Source organism: Bos indicus x Bos taurus, chromosome 1 (assembly GCF_003369695.1).
Source record: "Bos indicus x Bos taurus breed Angus x Brahman F1 hybrid chromosome 1, Bos_hybrid_MaternalHap_v2.0, whole genome shotgun sequence".
Taxonomy (NCBI): domain Eukaryota; kingdom Metazoa; phylum Chordata; class Mammalia; order Artiodactyla; family Bovidae; genus Bos; species Bos indicus x Bos taurus.
This window is the reverse complement of record NC_040076.1, coordinates 84,862,228-84,887,146: the sequence shown is the minus strand read 5'-3', so window position 1 is coordinate 84,887,146 and position 24,919 is coordinate 84,862,228. Positions and strand designations below refer to the sequence as shown.

Below are 24,919 nucleotides of genomic sequence, written 5' to 3'. Positions count from 1 at the left end.
ATAAAATTGAATAGTATGCAGCCATGAATAGTAATTTTAGGAATGGTTTTTAAACTCTATAGGAGCAAGAATCTTGTACGCTTGCTCATATCTGTAATAGTCTTTGCTTAAGACAATGCCTGGCACATGATAAGAGCACAATTAATATTTGTTAAAGGGACTTCCCTAGTGGTCCAGTGGTTAAAACTCTAAGTTCCCAATGCAGAGATGCAGGGTGTGTGGGTTTGCTCCCTGGTGGGGGAACTAAGGTCCCACATTCTGCGTGACATGGCCAAAATCCAGTATTTGCTAGAGAAATAAATATAACACTAAGTATAAAAAAATTACCAAAGGACACTAAACTGAATCTCTTGCTTTGAAAAGAATTCTGACCATAGAAAAGGGAGTGTTAAAAAATGCTTCCATACTAAATACTAAGTACTCTGTATTGGATGGATCCTGAAACAGAAAAAGGACATTAATCTAGGCATGACAAGACATGGAATAGTCTTAAATGCACATTGCTCAAAGAAGCAAACCAATCTAAAAAGGCTGCATCTATTGTATGATTCCAACTATGGTGGTTTAGTTGCTAGGTCATGTCTGACTCTTGTGCCCCCATGGACTTTAGCCCTTCAGGCTGTCAGTCCATGGGATTCTCCAGGCAAGAATACTGAAGTGGGTTGCCATTTCATTCTCCAGGGGCTCTTCCTGACCCAGGGATCTATGTAACCAGTTTCTGTTACATCTACCTGCACTGGCAGGCAGGTTCTTTACCACTAGCGCCACCTGGGAAGCCCAATTCCAACTATATGAGATTTCAGAAAAGCCAAAACTAAAGAGACAGTAAAAAGATCAGTGGCTGTCAGGAGTTTCAGGAGAGAGAGGGGAAGGATGAATAGTGAAACACAGGGTATCTTTAGAGCAGTGAAATTATTCTGCATGATACCATAACGATAGATAAATGTCATTCATCATCTGTCAAAACCCATAGAACTGTGCAACACACAGAGTGAACCTTCACGCAAACTACGAACTTTAGTTGATAATAGTGTATCAATATTAGCCCTTTACTTTAACAGATGTACTACACTAACACAAGGTGTTAATAACAAGAGAAACTGTGGGCAAGGTGTGGAGAGGCTGGAATAGAATGGGTATGTAGGACTTATACTACCCGCTCAAATTTTCTGTAATTCTAAAATTCAATAAAAAAAATAAATTCTATTAATCTTTTAAAAATAGAACATTAATGGAAAAGCTTGTGAAATCTGAATACATTCTGGATTTTAGCTAATAGTAATGTACTAATGTTAATACATTAGTTTTAATAAAGTTACCGTAGTTATGCAAGTTAACCTTATGGGAAACAAAGTAAGTAATATATGAGAACTCTATACTATGTCTGTTACTTTTCTGGAAATCTAAAATTAATCCAAAAAGAAAAACATGTTTTTAAAAAAATGCCTTACAGCAAATAACAGAGCCTCCTGGCTGCCATCTAGTAGGGCTGTGTTCCAGTGGGGCTGCCAGGACTCAGGTGAACAGGAGAAGGGAAAGCAGATGATCAAGGGAAAGTTAAATGCTGACACTTCAGTTCTGGACTTCAGGTGACAGCAATGACACCTAAGAGATGAAATTAACCGCTTTATGTGTTTTAAAACACTCAAGTACATCTTTTTTTTTTTTTTTTTTTTTTAAATTTTATTTTATTTTTAAACTTTACATAATTGTATTAGTTTTGCCAAATATCAAAATGAATCCACCACAGGTATACATGTGTTCCCCATCCTGAACCCTCCTCCCTCCTCCCTCCCCATACCATCCCTCTGGGTCGTCCCAGTGCACTAGCCCCAAGCATCCAGTATCGTGCATCGAACCTGGACTGGCAACTCGTTTCTTACATGATATTTTACATGTTACAATGTCATTCTCCCAAATCTTCCCACCCTCTCCCTCTCCCACAGAGTCCATAAGACTGTTCTATACATCAGTGTCTCTTTTGCTGTCTCGTACACAGGGTTATTGTTACCATCTTTCTAAATTCCATATATATGCGTTAGAATACTGTATTTATGTTTTTCCTTCTGGCTTACTTCACTCTGTATAATAGGCTCCAGTTTCATCCACCTCATTAGAACTGATTCAAATGTATTCTTTTTAATGGCTGAGTAATACTCCATTGTGTATATGTACCACAGCTTTCTTATCCATTCATCTGCTGATGGACATCTAGGTTGCTTCCATGTCTTGGCTATTATAAACAGTGCTGCGATGAACATTGGGGTACACGTGTCTCTTTCCCTTCTGGTTTCCTCAGTGTGTATGCCCAGCAGTGGGGTTGCTGGATCATAAGGCAGTTCTATTTCCAGTTTTTTAAGGAATCTCCACACTGTTCTCCATAGTGGCTGTACTAGTTTACATTCCCACCAACAGTGTAAGAGGGTTCCCTTTTCTCCACACCCTCTCCAGCATTTATTATTTGTAGACTTTTGGATCGCAGCCATTCTGACTGGTGTGAAATGGTACCTCATAGTGGTTTTGATTTGCATTTCTCTGATAATGAGTGATGTTGAGCATCTTTTCATGTGTTTGTTAGCCATCTGTATGTCTTTTTTGGAGAAATGTCTATTTAGTTCTTTGGCCCATTTTTTGATTGGGTCGTTTATTTTTCTGGAGTTGAGCTGTAGGAGTTGCTTGTATATTTTTGAGATTAGTTGTTTGTCGGTTGCTTCATTTGCTATTATTTTCTCCCATTCTGAAGGCTGTCTTTTCACCTTGCTAATAGTTTCCTTTGATGTGCAGAAGCTTTTAAGGTTAATTAGGTCCCATTTGTTTATTTTTGCTTTTATTTCCAATATTCTGGGAGGTGGGTCATAGAGGATCCTGCTGTGATGTATGTCGGAGAGTAAAACACTCAAGTACATCTTAACAAAGAATTTACACAAATGCCATAAAGTATTTTGGAAATAAAGTGACAAAGGAAGGACAAAGGAAGTTGGACCTTTTAAACTTGTCTCGTCTTTCCTCTTGGAACATTTTCCTTTACTTCTATCCACCCACATTTATTGAGTGACTGCATTAGATCCTGGGGGATTCCTCAAAGGACAGGGCAGATGTGAACCCTGCCTTCAAGGACACAAAAACGTGGCCTTCAACAGTCAAGGAGTAAGGTTTTCCCCTAATTTGAGGCTCATCTCACTCTGAATGACCTCAGTGTTTTGTTTATTATTTGTTGGTCTTTAGCACTCTCCTAGGTCCCAAGCAGAGTTGCCATTACCACCTTGTGCTGTTTCACAAGTTTTCAGACTTTCTCATCCCTGCTTTGTGGTATTTTATCAATGGCTACCACCTCTGAAATTGGTATCTTAAGGATTTCTTGTAGGTTTTCATAGAACCGTTCAACTTCAGCTTCTTCAGCGTTACTGGTTGGGGCATAGACTTGGATTACTGTGATATTGAATGGTTTGCCTTGGAAACAAACAGAGATCATTCTGTTGTTTTTGACATTGCATCCAACTACTGCATTTCGGACTCTTTTGTTGACCATAATGGCCACTCCATTTCTTCTGAGGGATTCCTGCCTGCAGTAGTAGATATAATGGTCATCTGAGTTAAATTCACCCATTGCATTTAGAACTAACACCCAAAAAATATGTCCTTTTCATTATAGGGGACTGGAATGCAAAACGTAGGAAGTCAAGAAACACCTGGAGTAACAGGCAAATTTGGCCTTGGAACACAGAATGAAGCAGGGCAAAGACTAATAGAGTTTTGCCAAGAAAATGCACTGGTCATAGCAAACACCCTCTTCCAACAACACAAGAGAAGACTCATGGACATCACCAGATGGTCAACACCGAAATCAGATTGATTATATTCTTTGCAGCCAAAGATGGAGAAGCTCTATATAGTCAACAAAAACAAGACCAGGGGCTGACTGTGGCTCAGATCATGAAATCCTTATCACCAAATTCAGACTGAAATTGAAGAAAGTAGGGAAAACCACTAGACCATTCAGGTATGACCTAAATCAAATCCCTTATGATTATACAGTGGAAGTGAGAAATAGATTTAAGGGCCTAGATCTGATAGATAGAGTGCCTGATGAACTATGGATGGAGGTTTGTGACAATGTACAGGAGACAGGGATCAAGACCATCCCCATGGAAAAGAAGTGCAAAAAGGCAAAATGGCTGTCTGGGGAGGCCTTACAAATAGCTGTGAAAAGAAGAGAAGCGAAAAGCAAAGGAGAAAAGGAAAGATATAAGCATCTGAATACAGAGTTCCAAAGAATAGCAAGGAGAGATAAGAAAGCCTTCCTCAGTGATCAATGCAAAAAAATAGAGGAAAACAACAGAATGGGAAAGACTAGAGATCTCTTCAAGAAAATTAGAGATACCACGGGAACATTTCATGCAAAGATGGGCTCAGTAAAGGAGAGAAATGGTATGGACCTAACAGAAGCAGAAGACATTAAGAAGAGGTGGCAAGAATACACAGAAGAACTGTACAAAAAAGATCTTCACGACCCAGATAATCACGATGGTGTGATCACTGACCTAGAGCCAGATATCCTGGAATGTGAAGTCAAGTGGGCCTTAAAAAGCATCACTACGAACAAAGCTAGTGGAGGTGATAGAATTCCACTTGAGCTATTTCAAATCCTGAAAGATGATGCTGTGAAAGTGTAGTACTCTATATGCCAGCAAATTTGGAAAACTCAACAGTGGCCACGGGACTGGAAAAGGTCAGTTTTCATTCCAATCCCAAAGAAAGGCAATGCCAAAGAATGCTCAAACTACCTCACAATTGCACTCATCTCACACGCTAGTAAAGTAATGCTCAAAATTCTCCAAGCCAAGCTTCAGCAATACGTGAACCGTGAACTTCCAGATGTTCAAGCTGGTTTTAGAAAAGGCAGAGGAACCAGAGATCAAGTTGCCAACATTTGCTGGATCATGGAAAAAGCAAGAGAGTTCCAGAAAAACATCTATTTCTGCTTTATTGACTATGCCAAAGCCTTTGACTGTGTGGATCACAATAAACTGTGGAAAATTCTGAAAGAGATGGGAATACCAGACCACCTGACCTGCCTCTTGAGAAATCTGTATGCAGGTCAGGAAGCAACAGTTAGAACTGGACATGGAACAACAGACTGGTTCCAAATAGGAAAAGGAGTACGTCAAGGCTGTATATTGTCACCCTGTTTATTTAACTTCTATGCAGAGTACATCATGAGAAATGCTGGGCTGGAAGAAGCACAAGCTGGAATCAAGATTGCTGGGAGAAATATCAATAACCTCAGATATGCAGACAACACCACCCTTATGGCAGAAAGTGAAGAAGAACTAAAAAGCCTCTTCATGAAAGTGAAAGAGGAGAGTGAAAAAGTTGGCTTAAAGCTCAACATTCAGAAAACTAAGATCATGGCATCTGGTCCCATCACTTCATGGCAAATAGATGGGGAAACAGTGGAAACAGTGTCAGACTTTATTTTTGGGGGCTCCAAAATCAGTGCAGATGGTGATTGCAGCCATGAAATTAAAAGACACTTACTCCTTGAAAGGAAAGTTATGACCAACCTAGATAGCATATTCAAAAGCAGAGACATTACTTTGCCAACAAAGGTCCATCTAGTCAAGGCTATGGTTTTTCCAGTGGTCATGTAGAGTTGGACTGTGAAGAAGGCTGAGCGCCAAAGAATTGATGCTTTTGAACTGTGGTGTTGGAGAAGACTCTTGAGAATCCCTTGGACTGCAAGGAGATCCAACCAGTCCATTCTGAAGGAGATCAGCCCTGGGATTTCTTTGGAAGGAATGATGCTAAAGCTGAAACTCCAGTACTTTGCCACCTCATGCGAAGAGTTGACTCATTGGAAAAGACTCTGATGCTGGGAGGGACTGGGGGCAGGAGGAGAAGGGGACGACAGAGGATGAGATGGCTAGATGGCATCACTGACTTGATGGACGTGAGTCTAGTGAACTCTGGGAGTTGGTGATGGTCAGGGAGGCCTGGCATGCTGTGATTTATGGGGTCACAAAGAGTCGGACATGACTGAGCAACTGAACTGAACTGAAGGATTTCTTTAAATAGCCATCAGTGTGTCATTATCTTTCCTTTGAAAAGAATAGTAGCCATGGGGAGATGGCCTTAGGGGTAGGAGGGGCAGTCATTTAGCTTGTGGCTGTATGAAGTTGAGTTTCACTCTAGGTCTCCTTAGACTTAGCTCTCACTGGCCCTGATATTGGTTCATGGAATTTCAAAGAAAGGATCCTTTCTGGATATCACGGTCAGTTTCAGCTCTCATGAGCTCAAGTACTGGACTGTTACCCTTTACTTTTCATGGTTCTCATCTCCCGTCTGGCTCTTCCTTACCTGCTGATGTATTAAATCTGTTTCAGCAGAGTAGCAAGGGCAGGACACCTATTCTTAGGGACTTTATTTGGTTGGTCAGTGAGAAATTGCAGAGCAAAGTGTAATATTTTCCTAGTTCCCATTGCCATCCCTGATCAGGGCAATTGATGGTGTTGGTGGTGACAGACATGGAGAATGTGATAGAAACATATTTTGAGGTGATCCTTGCCCATGGCCATCCCCAATCTATTTTAGGATGTATATCTGACTTTTAACCACAGGTGTCTGAACCAGGTTCAAGTTTCCTGTGTGTAGCTGGGGTGCAGCTGGTGTACTTCTGCCTTAGACAGGTGGGCTGGATGGCAGCCTGGGAGTGAGGGGCCCCAGAAACTGGGCTGGCTTCATGGGTGTCTGGCTATGAAGCCCCACAAATTCCATGCCTAAAAGGGCTCCAGCTGAAGTTTAAGGCTCTTCTGTCACTGTCTTGAAATTATTAATAATTTTTGAATGTTTATACATTTTAATTTTTCACAGGGCCCCCACCTTAGTCTGTTGAGGCTTCCATAACAAAATGCAATTGACTGGGTAGCTTAGAAACAACAGAAACTTATTTCTCACAGTCCTGGAGGTTGGAAGTCAGAGATCAGGAAGCCAGCATGGTCAGGTGTGGGCCCTCTTTGGGGGCTGCAGACTTGGTGGTGTTTTCTCATGTGGGGGAAGGGGTGAGGGGGTCTCCCAGTGTCTTTCTCACTCACAAGAGTAGCTCTGCTCTCATGACCTAACCACCTACTAGAGTTTCCAACCCCTGATACGGTCCTGATACTTAGGGCATTAGGGTTTCAACATGTGAATTTGAGGGAGACACATTCACATCATAGCAGTCCCACATTTATGCAGCCAGTCCTGGCTAAGTACAATCAGACAAATTTGGATTCAAATTTGGGCTCAGCTACTTGTTAGCCATGAGATCATGAGTAAAACCTTACCTGAACTTCTGGGCCTCAGTGTCTTCATCAGTTAAATGGGACTATTTCCTCCTTATGAGAAACATTTATGTGAGAAAACATAGTTTAAAGAATGAGCATGGTACCAGGCACACGGATGAGATCTTGCTATCTATGACTCCATCCATCTATTAATTCACTTATCCAGACTGTTTGTCAGTTTATGTAAAATATTATGCTAGGTAGACCCTGTTTGGGATGCAGAATTGAGAAAAATGTGTTCTCAAAAAGTTGACAACATAATGGGAGAGATAAGACCCCCTCGGGCCACAATGGTCCCTTCCAATATAATTTAGACATAGTAATCACTTTGGAAACTGGTTATTATTTGCAGGGAGGTAGGAAGGAGGTAAGAGAAAAGTGAAGTGTAAAACTTAAGGATGAGAAGGTAAATTTTTAATTTCGGAGAGCCTGTGTCTTGGAGAAAAGTTGACGAGTGTAATCTTATTTTAGCCAATATACTAGGGAGGGAGAACATTGGTAATGTGGTTGAAGGGAGAGAGAGGAAGAAGGCCAGGAAGGGAGGTGACCAAGTCACAGATTGAGGAGAAAGAAAAGAGCAAAACTGGACCCAATAATGGGCTCGACTACAAAATGTTGGCTTAAAGCTCAACATTCAGAAAACTAAGATCATGGCATTTGGTCCCATCACTTCATGGGAAATAGATGGGGAAACAGTGGAAACAGTGTCAGACTTTATTTTTGGGGGCTCCCAAATCACTACAGAAGGTGATTGCAGCCATGAAATTAAAAGACGCTTACTCCTTGGAAGGAAAGTTATGACCAACCTAGATAGTATATTGAAAAGCAGAGATATTACTTTGCTAACAAAGGTCCATTTAGTCAAGGGTATGGTTTTTTTCAGTGGTCATATATGGATGTGAGAGTTGGACTGTGAAGAAAGCTGAGCGCCAAAGAATTGATGCTTTTGAACTGTGGTGCTGGAGAAGACTCTTGAGAGTCCCTTGGACTGCAAGGAGATCCAACCAGTCCATCCTAAAGGAGGTGAGTCCTGGGTGTTCATTGGAAGGAATGATGTTGAAGCTGAAACTCCAGTACTTTGGCCACCTCATGCGAAGAGTTGACTCATTGGAAAAGACCCTGATGCTGGGAGGGATTGGGGGCAGGAGGAGAAGGGGACAACAGAGGATGAGATGGCTGGATGGCATCACCGACTCTATGGACATGGGTTTGAATGAACTCCAGGAGTTGGTGATGGACAGGGAGGCCTGGCGTGCTGTGATTCACGAGGTCGCAAAGAGTCAGACACGACTGAGCGACTGAACTGAACTGAACTAAATGTAACACTCTCATTGTCAAACCAAGCGATGGGCTTTAAATAATAGATTTCTGGTTTTAACCAAAACAGCTTTTATCAGGTTAAACATGAAAGCAGACTAGCAAGGCCATACATGGGGAAATTTACCATCTTGGTTTAATAAACGCGTTTACGTGCTGTGTTGAAACAGTGCAACTTCCTTAATCCAATATCTGATGAAGGAGCAAGGAGAGAAGAATTAATTTGCCACACACTAATTAAAGAGGGGTATGCACTGTATATACAGTGAAAGTCTCTGAAATGAATATTTGATAAACAATATCTGGTAAATTAAAAACCTGAAATGTTAAATTAAATGCAAATTAAAAATCTGGAATGTTAGATTAATTAAATACAGAAAACTGCATCAAATAACATTACAGGTCTCAGTTAAATCAGGGAGAAAAAAAAGCCAAGTTACCCAGCATCACATCTTGTCAGCGTGTGCTTCTGATTCACCTGTTGGGAATAAATGAGGGCTGACAGGAGTGCTGGCTTTATTTGTGAATTACATGTGGCATGCAGGAACACTTTTACTTGTGAAGCTAAGTCAGGGATAAATTGAACTTTTTACTTTATCATGGAAAAAATGCTAGGAGATTTATTCAAGTCACTAGGTTTTCTTCTAGCTTGAGATAAGGACAAATTGTTACTACATAGAAGGACCTCTCTAAGGCAGTGATTCACACTGTGTGGAGGCCGAGTTTATATTTGATGTGCAGCAGAGGAGTGAGCTTGGAGAAGCAGGCTCAGAATGTTCCTGGAGACCTGCCTCTTGCTGTGGCTTTTCTCTGGAAGAAGGACTGAAATGTCTCAGTTGTCCTATGGACATGAGCCACATGGCCCTGTAAAGACATCTAATAGGTGAGGCCAGACACACTTTCTTCTTTTTCGAGAAGAGGAGATGTCTCTAAACCATCACCTATTGTCATCTGACAGTTTCAACACAATCAATTTCAGCAGGTCCTTTGGATTCGAAATTCTGCTCTTGCCACTGACTACTGGATGATTCTGGGCAGGACACTCCTTTTCCTTTTCCTATTTTCCCACCTGTTAGCTAAGGTTGGGGATACTGACACTGCAGAGAGTCGCTGGCAGAAATAACAAATAAGCCTGAGTGCTTTATAATTTTGGTTCTAACTTTTGTAAATTAATGAGCATTCTAAAGCTGTCACAGACTGCCAAAGTAGTTTTGCTTAGTCTAAGTCTCTGGGTGTGTATGAACACTTGAGATATATAATTTATTTTTTAAAATGAATAAAGGTATGTTTAGTGGATTGGAAAATTCACAAAATAGATTATTTTCACCTTCTATTGGGTTGCATAATACCTTGTTCATATCTCTGTTTTGGCACTTTTCGGGGGCACTTATTTTGCATTGCCATGTTTTCAAACCTCTTAAATTGCATTCATTTAAAATAACACCAGTAATATATGAAGAGATTCTCTTTAAAATATTAAAAAAATACAGATAAAGATAAAGACTCTTGGACCAAAACCTACAAGCGACATATATCCCCATTGTTGGTTTGGTGTGTATTCTTTTAGACCTTTTACTTTACATGTGTTTACAAATATATAAACATAGAGAAATACATAATTTTTAAGTTAAAAAAGTGTTTATGTAAGTATTTTTTGTGCTGTATCCATTATTTGACAACTTGCTTATTTTTTTCTAAACTGTACAATGTCTTGGAGAATCTTGTATCTTTGAATTATAGGTGTATTTCATCCTTCCTTCACTGCTGCACAGCATGCCATGGCTGTATCGTAACTTATTTAACTATTTCTGTATTGATGACGCATATGTTGTTTCCAATTCTTTGCTAACATACAACAATATTTCTCTAGAAATATAATGGAGAAATAGAGTCTATGGTAGGCATGTTTAAAAGTGTAACACTTTAAATATTTTAAATGTACGGTGTTGCAGAAAAACCAGAATGAACTTTTTGGCCACCCCAGTAGATTCTGCTGACTTGCCTTTGAAAGTGCATGAGCAGCTTTATGGTCTCACTAGTAACATATAAGAATATTTGCTTTCCCACAGCCTCAAGACTGAATACTACCAGATATGTTAACTTTTGAATATGGATGGAACCAAGAAGGTTTATATTTTTATTGGTCATTTGTAGCTGATATAATCTTAACTGGTGCATATGGGTGCTATTCCAGGTGAAGGGTTCAAGGGAGGCCTTTTGGAAAAAGAGGTCATTTGAACTGAGTCTTTAAGGAAAGAAGAGATAGCATGTGAAAGAAAAAGTAAATCACTGGAGACAGGAAAAGAGGGGACCCAAGTGACTCCTGCTGAGCTTTCCTCAGCAGCTGAGAACAGGGTGAGGAAGAAGTAGGGAGAAAGCTGGACTGTCCTTGCCTTGGAGTCTGGCTTGTTTGCCATACCTTTCCCAATACACTGTGAACAACAAAGGCTGTGCTTGCAGCCAGGAGTCAGTGGATCCAGAGATGGGGGTGACTTGGTCACTGGGGAGAAATAAACTGTTGAGGGCTCATTCAGTTACATATCTGGTGGGTGATGTTGGCTGTAGCCTGGGAACCCAGCTGGGTCTATTGGCCAGAGCATCTTCTTAGGGCTTCTTTGTCTGGCTGTTTTTGATGTCTTTACAGCATGGTAGTTAGGTCCTAGGAGTGAATATTCCAGAAGAACCAGGGAGAAGCTATATCATCTTGTAAGATTAGTGTCAGAAGTCACATAGCATCACTTCTGCAACAAAGAAAAGCCCAGATTTGAGGGAATGGAACATAAACCCCACATCTTTTATATTTATTTATTTATTTGGTTGTGCCAGGTCTTGGCTGAGGCACTTGGAATCTTTTTTCTTTGTTGCTGCATGTGAGATCTAGTTCCCTGACCAAAAATTGAACCAAGCCCCTCTGCATTGGGAATGTGGAGTCTTAGCCACTGGACCACCAGGGAAATTCCATAAACCCCTCATTTTGGTGGGAGAAGCTTCAGTACATTATAGTAAGAGCATATCGGATGGCGGATAGCGTTGCAGCCATTTTTGGAAAAATATCATCCCTCAGAATTTTGTGGTTGCTGTTTAGTCACTAAATCATGTCCAATTCAGGCTCCTCTGTCCAGTGGAATTCTCTAGGTAAGCATACCGGAGTGGGTTGCCATTTCCTTCTCCAGGGGATCTCTTTGACCCAGGAACTGAACCCTCGTCTCCTGCATTGCAAGTGGACTCTTTGCCACTGAGCCACTGGGGGAGTCCATCTCCCAGAATATATTTCCCTTAAAGAGACACTGAAATCCTTATGAGAAACCCATTGCTGAAAAGAGTGATAATCTTCCACAGGGAGCTTGATGTATGAAACATTCCATCGTAGAAGATAATGTGATAATTGATTTGATATTGAGGAGGCTTGAGTTATGGTCTTAGTTTTACCATTATGTTATCCTTTAAAATTGGGACCATTATGTAACATCTTCAGGCTTCAGTTTTCTCACCTGTAACTAAGAAGGTGATGACTTCTACTTCTAAACATAGATAAAGCGGATCACAATTAGCCCATATATTTCGGATGGCTTGCTAGCTTTCTGCATCAACCTGAGAGAGCTTGTGATCTCTTTTCTAAACAACACATAGATCAGATGGTGCTTGATAGCAAGAGATTTGAGAACATCCAGCGTCACAATGATATATTTGTAACTGAGAGAGAGTTGGAATTTCCTTTGAGAAAGTTTACAAGTTGAAGGCTCAGATTTAATGAATTTTTTGAAAAGTCCATTAAAAATCCATCAAATGTTGCCATGGAGATATTCTGGATTAAATATTAGACCAGAGTCTAAACTGATAGTTTAAAATAATTCCCCTAGTTACAAATAATATCAGATCAGTTTTTAAACTAACTCAATTAGCAAGACTATGTACTAGATTTTAAGGATCATTCCTATATGATAAAATCAGACCATTTAAGAGAGAAGAGGGGCGGGCAACTGAATTAGCCTTAATGGCACTTACAAAGTTTCTTCTTTCTTAAGTACTCGGTTAATCCCAGGCAGGAAACAATACTGGTTCGTTTTAGTCACTCTGTTGTATCTGACTCTTTGTGACCTCATGGACTGTAGCACACCAGGCTTCTCTGTTCATCACCAACTCCCAAAGCTTGCTCAAACTCATGTCGATCAAGTCAGTGATGATGTCAATCAAGTCAGGGATGTCATCCAACCATCTCATCCTCTGTCATCCCTTTCATCTCCTTCCTTCAATCGTGCCCAGCATCGGGGTCTTTTCCAGTGAGTCAGTTCTTCGCATCAGGTGGCCAAACTATTGGAGTTTCAGTTTCAGCATCAGTCTTTCCAAAGAATATTCAGGACTGATCTCCTTTAGGATTGATTGGTTGGATCTCCTTGCAATCCAAGGAACTCTCAAGAGTCTTCTCCAACACCACAGTTCAGAAGCATCAGTTCTTTGGTTCTCAGCCTTATGTATGGTCTAAGTGTCACATTCATACATGACTACTGGAAAAACCATAGCTTTGACTATACAGACTTTTGTTGGCAATGTGATGTCTCTATTTTTTAATATGCTGTCTAGGTTTGTCATAGCTTTTGTTCCAAGGAGCAAGTGTCTTTTAATTTCATGGCTGCAGTCACCGTCTATGTCTGCAGTGATTTTGGAGCCCAAGAAAATAAAGTCTGTCACTGTTTCCATTATTTCCCCATTTATTTGCCATGAAGTGATGTGACCAATGTCATGATCTTCATTTTTTTGAATGCTGAGTTTTAAGCCAGCTTTTTCAGTCTCCTCTTTTACCTTCATCAAGAGGCTCTTTAGTTCTTCTTCACTTTCTGCCATAAGGGTGGTGTCATCTGCATATCTGAGGTTATTGATATTTTTCTCTGCAATCTTGATTCCAGCTTGTGCTTCATCCAGCCTGGTATTTTGCATGATATATTCTGCATGTAAGTTAAATAAGCAGGGTGACAGTATTTAGCCTTGACGTACTCCTTTCCCAATTTGGAACCAGTCTGTTATTTCATGTCCAGTTCTAACTGTTGCTTCTTGACCTGCATACAGATTTCTCAGGAGGCAGGTAAGGTGGCCTAGTAGTTCCATTTCTTTAAGAATTTTCCACAGTTTGTTGTGATCTACCCAAAGATTTTGGCGTAGTCAATGAAGCAGAAGTGGATGTTTTTCTGGAACTTTCTTGCTTTTTCTATGATCCAATGGATGTTGGCAATTTGATCTCTGGTTCTCTGCTCTTTCTAAATCCAGCTGGAACATCTGGAAATTCACAGTTGACATAAAATTGAAGCCTCACTTGGAGAATTTTGAGCATCACTTTGCTAGGGTGTGAAATGAGTGCAATTGCGCGGTAGTTTGAACATTCCTTGGCGTTGCCTTTCTTTGGGATTGGAATGAAAACTGACCTTTTCCAGTCCTGTGGCAACTGCTGAGTTTTCCCAATTTGCTGTTACATTAGGTGCAGCACTTTCACAGCCTCATCTTTTAGGATTTAAAATAGTTCGGCTGAAATTCCATCACCTCCACTAGCTTTGTTCATAGTGATGCTTCCTAAAGCCCACTTGACTTCACATTCCAGGATGTCTGGCTCTAGGTGAGTGATCACACTATCATGATTATCTGGGTCATGAAGACCTTTTTTGTACAGTTCTTCTGTGTATTCTTGCCACTTCTTAATATCTACTGCTTCTGTTAGGTCCATACCATTTCTGTCCTTTATTGAGCCCATCTTTGCATGAAATGTTCCCTTGGTATCTCTAATTTTCTTGAAGAGATCTCTAGTCTTTCCCATTCTATTGTTTTCCTCTATTTCTTTACATTGATCACTGAGGAAGGCTTTCTTATCTCTCCTTGGTATTCTTTGTAACTCTGCATTCAGATGGATTTATCTTTCCTTTTCTCCTTTACATTTAGTTTCTCTTCTTTTCTCAGCTATTTTCAAGGCCTCCTCAGATCTGTTTGCATTTTGCCTTTTTGCATTTCTTTTCTTGGGGATGGTCTTGATCACCACCTCCTGTACAATGTCATAGTTCCTCAGACACGCTATCAATCTAATCCCTTGAATATATTTATCACTTTCACTGTAAGGGATTTGATTTAGGTCATACCTGAATGGTCTAGTGGTTTTCCCTACTTTCTTCAATTTAAGTTTAAATTTTGCTTACTTTTAAATAAACAACATAGACTAATGTTTTTAAAGTAATACATCCCCTGAGACTAATGTTGAAATTGAGAAGAACCCATTAATAATTAAAGTTGCTTCACTCCTTCAATGAAAAATGAAGACTGTAGATAAGACTCTCTCTAAATAAAAATATTTTATATGTGTACATATACTTGTGGGTGTACACATTGACATGTCTTTTTTATGTACACACTGTGTGTGATAACATTCTAGGGTACATGAGGTAGAAAGTAGAGCATGATGCAAACGAGTAAAACATCAAATGTATGAAGATACTTATCAAAGTCTCAGATTAAATGCAACTCAAGGAACAACTACAAGGGTATGATCTGTTTAATAAGCTATCTTGTGTATGGAAATAAAACATATAGAAGAACTTAAGACACAAACCCCTCCCAGAACATGCATGTGCATGCATATTCACAATTAAAGAATTACTGCAATTAATATCAATCCTTTGCTTTCCTTTTCTCTTTAGTACTAAGCCAATTCTATCTTGAGATTTTTTACTCATGAAGAAAAAAATGTCTCCATGTTTGTGGACCATACTCCCCCCACCCAAGCACAACATGAGATTGGTCCAAAAATAAAGTTGCAGATTTGCATTCTGTAGTAATTAAAAAGGAAACTTCCTATATACAAGTAACTTTTCCCTGTAGGTATAGTCAATTTCCCACAGCAATAGAAGATATAATTATACTGATGTAAATCACAGCCAGATGCCTGGGAGGGATTGGCCTTTCACCTTCTTTAATTCATTGAAAGATCTTATCTTTTTGACAGGTACTGTCAGGCAGAGCAAGGGGCTGGGAGGCAGTATATTTTTCTGGTAACTAATTTGCTTGGAGGAAAAAAGTATTCGTTGCAAACACTCGAAAGCAGTGAGATAATCCAGGTTTAGCAGAAAATTCTCTACCTCTTTTTTCTGGGAGGGGGCACCTTAATAATTGTCCTTGTGTGCCCTGTCCTGGCTCCCTCTCTGTCCTCTCGGTCTCTCTCTCCTCCATAAAACACTAACCATTCTTTTGGGCCTCATGTTTCCAAAATATTTGTAAAGAAATGTGTATATATTTACACACACATATTTTTTTCTTCTTCTTTAGGATGAATCCTGTTGCCAGCTTTTTGGTTTTATATTGTTTGTACAGAAAAATTAACACTGGAAAAAGCCACGTTCTGAGAAGGACTTTCTACCCCAACCACATCTGACTTCCTTTCACAGTTGCTTCTGGGTTTGCTTCTTCTATTCAAGAGTCATGCATTTTCTTTTGGGCAAAACCACCCAGAGTATAAAGTTGGATGTCTAGGATCGCATGAGAGTCAAAGCAGCTCCAGTGACTGATGGGAGTTGGTGCGGAGAACCCAAGAAGCGGAAGGAGATGGAGCATCAGCCACCCAACTGGAAATGAAAACATGCTTTAAGTTTGGTAGTTTCTCCTACCCTCCCCCACATTCCTTTTATTTCTGTGGCAAAACTTGAAACAAAGCTACAGTAAAAATGCTTTTCATTTGGTGGGTGGTGGAGGTTCTGACTCAGTTTTTGCAAACATGACATTGCTTGAACCCTGAGATGAATGCTCCCATGGGATTCTGGAGAAACAAAGCTGCCTGCTCCGTCGCATGGCATGGTCCCTTTGGGAATTCCAGCCGAGCTGGGGCGGTGGCCTCACAGGTGCAGGTCTTCTGAGGCACCTGAATGGAAGCGCCGAAGTTCAAAGAGGTTTTGAACTTTAGATTCAGGCTTTCTTGCTTGCATTTAGCCAATTTGGATATCAGGTTTAATTAAGTCTGGATCTACTAAAGCAGAATTTCCCAACTCTCTCACTAATAAACTAGATTATGTTAGTAGAGAAAGTACCCAATACAAGTTTTTTTTTTTTTCCGGCCTCATCCTGAGGCATGTGGGATATTAGTTCTCCTACCAGGGATGGAACCCGTACTTCCTGCAGTGGAAGTGTGGAGTCTTAATCTCTGAACTGCCAGGGAAATCCCCAGTATAGGGAATTATTAAATAAATTATAATATGTCCATATAATGGGATAGTACATAGCTATTAAAAGTGGAGCAATAGAAGATAATGTAAAAGTTTCATGATATGTTGTTATACAACCAAAAAAAATTATAAATCTGTGATACAATATTATCCCAGTTTGGGGGAAAATGGAAAGATAAAGAAGGGAAAAAGGTAAATCCATATAGAAAGATTGGAAGATGAATTCCAAAATGTTAAAGTGCTAGCCTGGCATTAGTTGTCTATGCTCTGTGGGACAGCATGGAATTTAATTTTTTCTTTTTGTTTATCTGAATTTGAAGATACAGAGAATATGTGTTACTTTGGTAGTAATAATAATGATAATACTATAATTTAAGAAAAGAAACATTATATGGTACTCTTAGAGCTTCTCAGCTTTAGCATCAGCCCTGGGTGTTCTTTGGAAGAAATGATGCTAAAGCTGAAACTCCAGTACTTTGGCCACCTCATGCAAAGAGTTGACTCATTGGAAAAGACTCTGATGCTGGGAGGGATTGGGAGCGGGAGGAGAAGGGGACGACAGAGGATGAGATGGCTGGATGGCATCACTGACTCGATGGACGTGAGTCTGAGTGAACTCTGGGAGATGGTGATGGACAGGGAGGCCTGGCGTGCTGCGATTCATGCGGTTGCAAAGAGTTGGACACGACTGAGTGACTGAACTGAACTCAGAGCTTCTCACTTTTGTGTTTGGCAGTTGGCATCTTGTGGCATAATTATGGAAAGATCAAATGGCAGAAAGTACCCAGAAATTCTCTTAAAAAGCCATAGCCTTTACTATGTTGCCATTCATGCTCATTCCCAGTTCCAAGTCCATGTGATGGTAGATAAAGACATTGGCTGGGTCCTGGTTTATATGTGGGGGTTTGAGGTTTCATAAGCCAGGGTGACACTGACTTTGTCACAGAAAGGAAATATTTTATCCAAGTATTTGTTGCTGATGAATATTCTGAGGATGAAAAAATTCTTGTCCAAATGTTTGAGGTTAAATAGTTCATTTATTCCCAGTCAACACGGTAGTCTATTTTAGTGTTCAGAAATACTGAGTAGAGACTTTGCCAACTCTTTGTCTTAGAGATATGCAGTGGGTGAATGGACAGTTGGCCTCATTGCTGAGTGGCAGCGTTTTAGGTGAGCCATGGAACCGTGAATTCAGCGTCCCCTCATGCCCCATTGGCTAAGTGAGCTCTCATCTGACATTTTTGGTCAACAAAGCCTTTGGCTTCACTAGACTAGGAGGCAGACTATTATGTACTCACGGTCCTCTGTGGAGGCATTCCACATGCTTTATCTCATCTCTACACAAACTCTGCAAGGTGGACGTGATTATCCTTCCCCTTACAGACAAGGAAACTGAGGCTCAGAGAACTTAAGTCATTAGTCTTGAAACTTCCAGTGCTTGGAATCCAAATCTGTCTGGCTGAAAACCTGATGCCAGTACAATCACTAACACCATGATTTCATTGTATTCACAATCCCCCAGCCTTGATTATTTTCAAGTGGCCTATTTAAATCCTTATCAGTTTATACTGTTATGTTGGCCCTTTCACTTTCTTTCCTCCTTACTTTTATCCATTCTGTTTTATTTCTCTCTCTTTTTTAATCTTTTAAACAAAGAAAAACATTTAAATTGAAGAAAATGTATCAGGCAATTTCATTCATTGTGCTCTACTCTGTAGCCTACCAAAGATATCATTTGCTCCATTTAAAAAGGTAAGGGACTTCCTCTGTGGTCCAGTAATTAAGAACCAACCTTGCAATGTGGGGCATGTGGGTTCAATCCTTGGTCAGGGAGTTAAGCTCCCACATGCCTTGGAGCAGCTAAACCCGAGAGCCGTAAGAGACCCTGTGCACCACAACACAGACTGTGTGCCTCAACTGGGACCTGATGCAGCCAAATAGATAAATATTTAACAAAGTAAAAGTTATGCAGCTGTGGCTTCTCATTTTCAACCCAGGTTATTGTATTAAACTTTTACTTTACTGATGGGAGAAGGGTAAGATAAAAATTAACAAATATAGATACCATTTATTTTCAAAAACCCCTCTTTATTAAGGAAGATTTTTAAACAAATATAAATAGAAAAATAGTATAATGAAACCCCATGAACCCATCACACTCAGCTTCAACTCAGGAACATTCTTATTTCACCTAAATCCTCCATTCCCACGTCCCATATTATTTTGAAACAAACCCCAGATATCATACTGTTTCATCCATAGGTAATGAAGCACATATCTCAGAAAATAAAGCCTCTAAATAAAAACACAGAGTACTATTATCATATCTCAAAAAGTTAACAATAATTCTTTAATATCATCAAATACCTAGTCACTATTTTAATTTGCAATTGTCTCACAAATTTCCTTTTTTATAAGTTTATTGAAATCAGCGGTCATATGCAGTTCACACATGATTTGTTGATGTTTTTTGAATCTTTAATCTATATGTTTCTCTCCTTTCCCCCCTCTCTCTCTTCATGTGATGTTATTTATTTGCTGAAGAAATGAGACTGTTTGCCTGTAGAACTGTTCATTTCTGGATTTTGTAGACTGTATCCCTGCAGTGTACCTAACATATTCCTCTACTTTCCATCTGTGTTTCTTATAAATTGGTATGTGGATCTAGAGGCTTGGTCAGATTCAGGCACTTTGGGGACAGGGCACTGGACTAAGGGTCAGGAGACACTTTTGGTTCAAGCCCTGGCTCAGTTATTTCCAAGGACTCTAGACAAAATTGGATCTCTCTAGAAGCACAAGCTGGAATCAAGATTGCCGGGAGAAGTATCAATAACCTCAGATATGCAGATGACACCACCCTTATGGCAGAAAGTGAAGAGGAACTAAAAAGCCTCTTGATGAAAGTGAAAGAGGAGAGTAAAAAAGTTGGCTTAAAGCTCAACATTCAGAAAACAAAGATCATGGCATCTGGTCCCATCACTTCATGGGAAATAGATGGGGAAACAGTGGAAACAGTGTCAGACTTTATTTTTTTGGGCTCTAAAATCACTGCAGATGGTGACTGCAGCCATGAAATTAAAAGACGCTTACTCCTTGGAAGGAAAGTTATGTCCAACCTAGATAGCATATTCAAAAGCAGAGACATTACTTTGTCAAGAAAGGTCTGTCTAGTCAAGGCTATGGTTTTTCCAGTAGTCATGTATGGATGTGAGAGTTGGACTGTGAAGAAGGCTGAGCGCAGAAGAATTGATGCTTTTGAACTGTGGTGTTGGAGAAGACTCTTGAGAGTCCCTTGGACTGCAAGGAGATCCAACCAGTCCATCCTAAAGGAGATGAGTCCTGGGTGTTCATTGGAAGGACTGATGCTGAAGCTGAAACTCCAATACTTTGGCCACCTCATGGGAAGAATTGACTCATTGGAAAAGACCCTGATGCTGGGAGGGATTGGGGACAGGAGGAGAAGGGGACAACAGAGGATGAGATGGCTGGATGGCATCACTGACTCGATGGACACAAGTTTGGGTAAACTCTGGGAGTTGGTGATGAACGGGGAGGTCTGGCATGCTGTGATTCGTGGGGTCGCAAAGAGTTGGACCCGACTGAGCAACTAAACTGAACTGAAGTCTCAGATACTCCATTTGTCAAATGATAATGGATACGCTTTTGCCATCTCTCCAGGATTGTGTTGAAAATCAAATAAGACCATGCCAGCTGATCCCCTTACAGCTTTATTCAAATGAAAAACATTTCAACTGATATTTATTTTTTTAATTGTGAAAAATACCATAGTTAAGAAAAAAATTTAAATTATGTATCATATCTTCTTAACACCTTATTTTTTATTTTTGCATATTTTTTCTGGTTATTATTCACATATCAAATTTTTATAGATTTGAAATCATGTTAGGATACCATTTTATACTTATTATTTGTAGCTTAATAATTTTTAATTAATATGGTTCTGGGTTGCTGTATTATCTTTATAAGTATTGTTTGTTAAAACCATGGTTGAACATTTAAGTGATTTCACTTTTACATATGAAACTGCCACAAACATATTTGTGCATGATTTATTTCCTTAGAATAAACCCCCAGGGATGTGATGACTGGGTGAAACTATATGGGCATTTTTATGGCTCTTAATAGATTTTGCCATATTGCTTTCCAAAGGCTAGTAACAATGAACCTGACACCAGCAATGAATGTGTGTCATTTAAAGTGATTATTTTAAATCAATTATTCACCAGCCATGTGTGAAGGCATGTCCCAGGATCCTTGTCTGCCAGGACCTTCCATTTCTGACTCATTCATTCATAAGAAATAAGTAAATAAAACAAAGAGACTGTGTATGATGAATAAACAAGAGTTCTAATAGTTCAGATTCTAGAAAAAAAAGTAGGTTGTTGTTGCATGTAATGCTCATTTGCCTGTTTGGTTTTATAGATTTGTTGATATTTTTCCAAATTTTCTGGAACATACAGAGAATCAATACATACTACATTATCTGAATCTTTTGTAAAAGTATATATAGAAATAAGATTTTTTTCTCATCCTCAGGATGAGATCATCAGGAGATTTCTTTTTTATACCAAGCAAAATCTTTTTTTTTTTTGGTTTTGTTTTAGGGCTGCTAGTTAGGTAGATTATGTTTCAAAAGAATGACCAAACTCTGAGTAGATACTAATATGCATGTATACTTTCAAATTATGGAATTATAGTAACATCTATCTTCTGTGCCTATAGATCTTTTAGCTTTCAAAGCTCTTTCACATGCTTTTCTTATGACCCTCACAGCATTGCCTGGGCTAGGTATGATGAGGAGACTGAGGTACAAGGAAACTTACCTAAGATTGCTTTCTTTCTGGGACTGCCAAGGCCTCCTGGCTATTTCCACTGAATTGTACAGTCTTTAAAAATACTCTCTTATGGGAATTTCCTGGTGGTCCAGTGGTTAGGATTCTAGGCTCTTGGGCTCTTGTTGCAGAAGGCCTGTTTGAGTTCTGTTCCTGGTCAGGGAACTGAAATCCCACTAGCAGTACAACCAAAAAAAAAAGGTTAAAAAATACCCTTTCATATCAGTTCTGTGCTTTTCAATTAGCATTTGAAAAACTTATGGTTATATAGAATTGACTTGTTTTTTAAAAAATGCTTTTTTTTTTGCAAAATGGCATTGGCTTTTTCCTCACAACAGCTGTGGGCTGAAGGGAGTTCTTTAGTCATGGCCATCCATAGCTGTCATATGCTGAGTGACTAGTAAGTCTGAGGCACTTTTTACTGTTTCAATCCCCATTACAGCTCTGTGAAGAGGTTGATGTCATCACTCACTATTCACAGGTGAGAAAACGGCAATTCACAAAGAAGTAAAGAAATTTTCCAATTTCATGGAGCTAGGAGGTAACAGAGCTAGAACTTGAACCCAGACCCTTTCAATTGGAATCAAATCTTTCATCCGTTCTCTTGTTTTCCTGAGGGATCACTTTTCAAATAGTTAATACATTAATTTTTTCTTATTATAAAAGAAATATATCTTTACTAAACAGCATTTGGAAACATAGAAAATTCTATTTACACAATGTCAGGTCATGCTTTGTCATGCAGAGTATCAAATCTAAGATACTGTAAAGACATATTTAATTAGCTGTCATCCCAAAGATGAAAGCATGCAGTTTAAGCCTCTAGTCAGCAACTTTTTGTCCCCTAGAAGTCTAGCTTTCTCTAAAGCTTAAAGGTTTAACTCATTAAATCCCACCTACCTGTCTTATGTACTCTTCAGTTTCCGGTCTTGTACTTCTTTTATTCGTTCACTTAGGAAGAAAGCAAACACAACAAAAAAGAAATCAAGCCCTAACTTGGTACAGTAGCTAACAGAGCATCTTAAATCAACACACCAGCATAACTTGTACTGATTAAAGTAATTATTTTTGTCTCTAGCATTTTGCATTGTCTCTGCTACCAAAACTTCCTGATACTCAGACACAGAACAATGGGAGGCCCAGATGTTTATTGGTATAAGGCTCATCTTCAGCTTATGAAAAGAAGACACAATTTACAGTGCTGTCTCTTAGACCTCCAGTATCACATCCTTTCCTTTGACTACATTAAAGTGGTAGCAGAAAGCAGAAAGACACACAACGGAGCAAGTTACCAGCCACCCCAGAGCTGGCATTGGTATTAGGTTACCATTCTGCATTTCTTTCCCCATCTTCTACCTGTTTACAGGAAAGTTGGGACAAGGTCAGGGAAAGTGCGGAATTGTTATCAGCTTTGCTGAGGCCACACCTGAATGAAAAGTTTGGTGCTGAAACAAGATTGAACTTGAGTGTCATTTGGAACTTAAAACAGCGAATGTCACAGTAGAAATCAGACTGACTCGTAGAGTTGTTTTAAAGGGGACCAAAGCCCAATCTGAGCAATTAATTTTGGCTTGGCTGACATCACTTGCCGGCCTAGAATGCACAGTTTTTGTGCTGCACCCTCCAGGGTGTGCCTGCAGAGCTGGGACTGGCCACAGCTGAGCATCCTGGAAGTCAGCAGCTTTGGTCCCGGCCACACACGCTTTGGCAGAATCCTAATTGTTATCACCCTGATTCCCATCTGAAACAGATTGCTCCTGTTCTAGGAAACAAATTCCATACAGCAAAAGCTTGAGAGAGCATAATTAACCCATATCCTGTTCTGTCCCCTGTCCCTGGCGATATACAGATCTTCTTTAACATTTTGCTCATATTCTAGCTGCTGGCATGCTGACTCGTTTAATGAAATTCATATCGGGTCTAAGGAGCTGTCATTAGATGAAAATTATTACTGAGCCTGCAAGCAACTCTCAGATGACTTTGAGAATCTCCAGAATTAATTATGTTTAGAGACACTGCCAGCTACATTGGGTCAATCTGTTTCTTCTCATTTCAATTAAATCGAATTTAGCAAACATTCATTGCATTCCTACTGTGTGCCAAGCACTGTGGTTACAGAAATGAATGGGATGTGGTTTGTGCCTGAAGGAGTTCTTGACCTAGCAAGTTTTGGAGTCTCTCATTCTCCCTGGCTTTCTTGCAGCCATATTCTATTCCCTCCCCCACCACCCACTCCTTCTCGCTTTTTTGGGGAAGGGGTGATGGTTCTGTTTCTCTTTATACCACGTGCCGCTAGGTTTTCCTTCTGCCGTGGATGAACTCTGTCAGGCCCTGTTCCTAACTCTGCTATCGTCTTCCTAGTTCGAGGGCTATAACCACCTCAGAAGGATGAGCCTGTGCATCTGGACTGGAAAATGAGGTCAGTTGTCATTATCAGAGAAGCGGAGCCAGTATCTTGGTGAACCATAGATTTGTCAGGGGAAATAACTGTTATGCTGGGTTTTTCTGAGTTATGGGAAAAAAGATGGCTGTGATTTGAATTCCCCTCAAGCACTTGTAGGAAAGGAAGAAAATCTGCAGAAGACTCCAGTCTTTTCATTTCTGTCTCCCATTTAGAAGATTCCCCAACTCAGTCCAGACCATTCACAGGCCTGGCTAAAGATGGCTGTTTAGAAGTTATAATTGAAAATTTGGCTTGGGGGTTTTTAGTTTAGGCCTACAGAGGAGAGGCTCCATTTTGAGGCATAATTCAAAATGAGCAATTTGCCTTGAAAACAGGCATATTTTCCAGCTTCATATGACTAATGGTACATGAAGGGAGTCTAGTAATCACATAATTAGTTCCCCATTACTAAGAAACCATTTTTGGAGTCCATGAGATATGGTTTACAATAACTTAAGTGGTTCTGCATCAACAACCTAAACTTTGGAGGCCCACATTGGAAGACAAAGGCCCAATTTTCAATGATAGAGCTATGGGGAATTCCTCTAACTAGGGGACAAAGCTTGGTTTAACTCATTTTCTTTGTATTTTGTTTAGAATCCAACACTTGGATCAGATTCAGGAAAAAACTTTGCTAGAGGATTTGTAAGCTTTTCACAGATCTTAGACCCTTGTCGAGTTCATATTCTTTTCTTGATTCCATGCTGGATTTGAGAATTTGTTGGATCATATATCATTTGTAAAGTTTTCTCAGCTTGTTATACTGTATACTGTGATTCTAAAAAGACTGGGCTC

At 39.8% G+C, this 24,919-nt stretch overlaps 1 long non-coding RNA gene across 1 annotated transcript; it reads left to right on the top strand.

Annotated features, from left to right (window-relative positions):
- Positions 1-8,303: 8,303 nt before the first annotated feature.
- Positions 8,304-16,350, top strand: LOC113899021. Its single transcript, XR_003512813.1, has 2 exons — positions 8,304-8,345; positions 15,939-16,350. It is a non-coding gene; the product is annotated as an uncharacterized LOC113899021 (long non-coding RNA).
- The last annotated feature ends 8,569 nt before the right edge of the window (positions 16,351-24,919 follow it).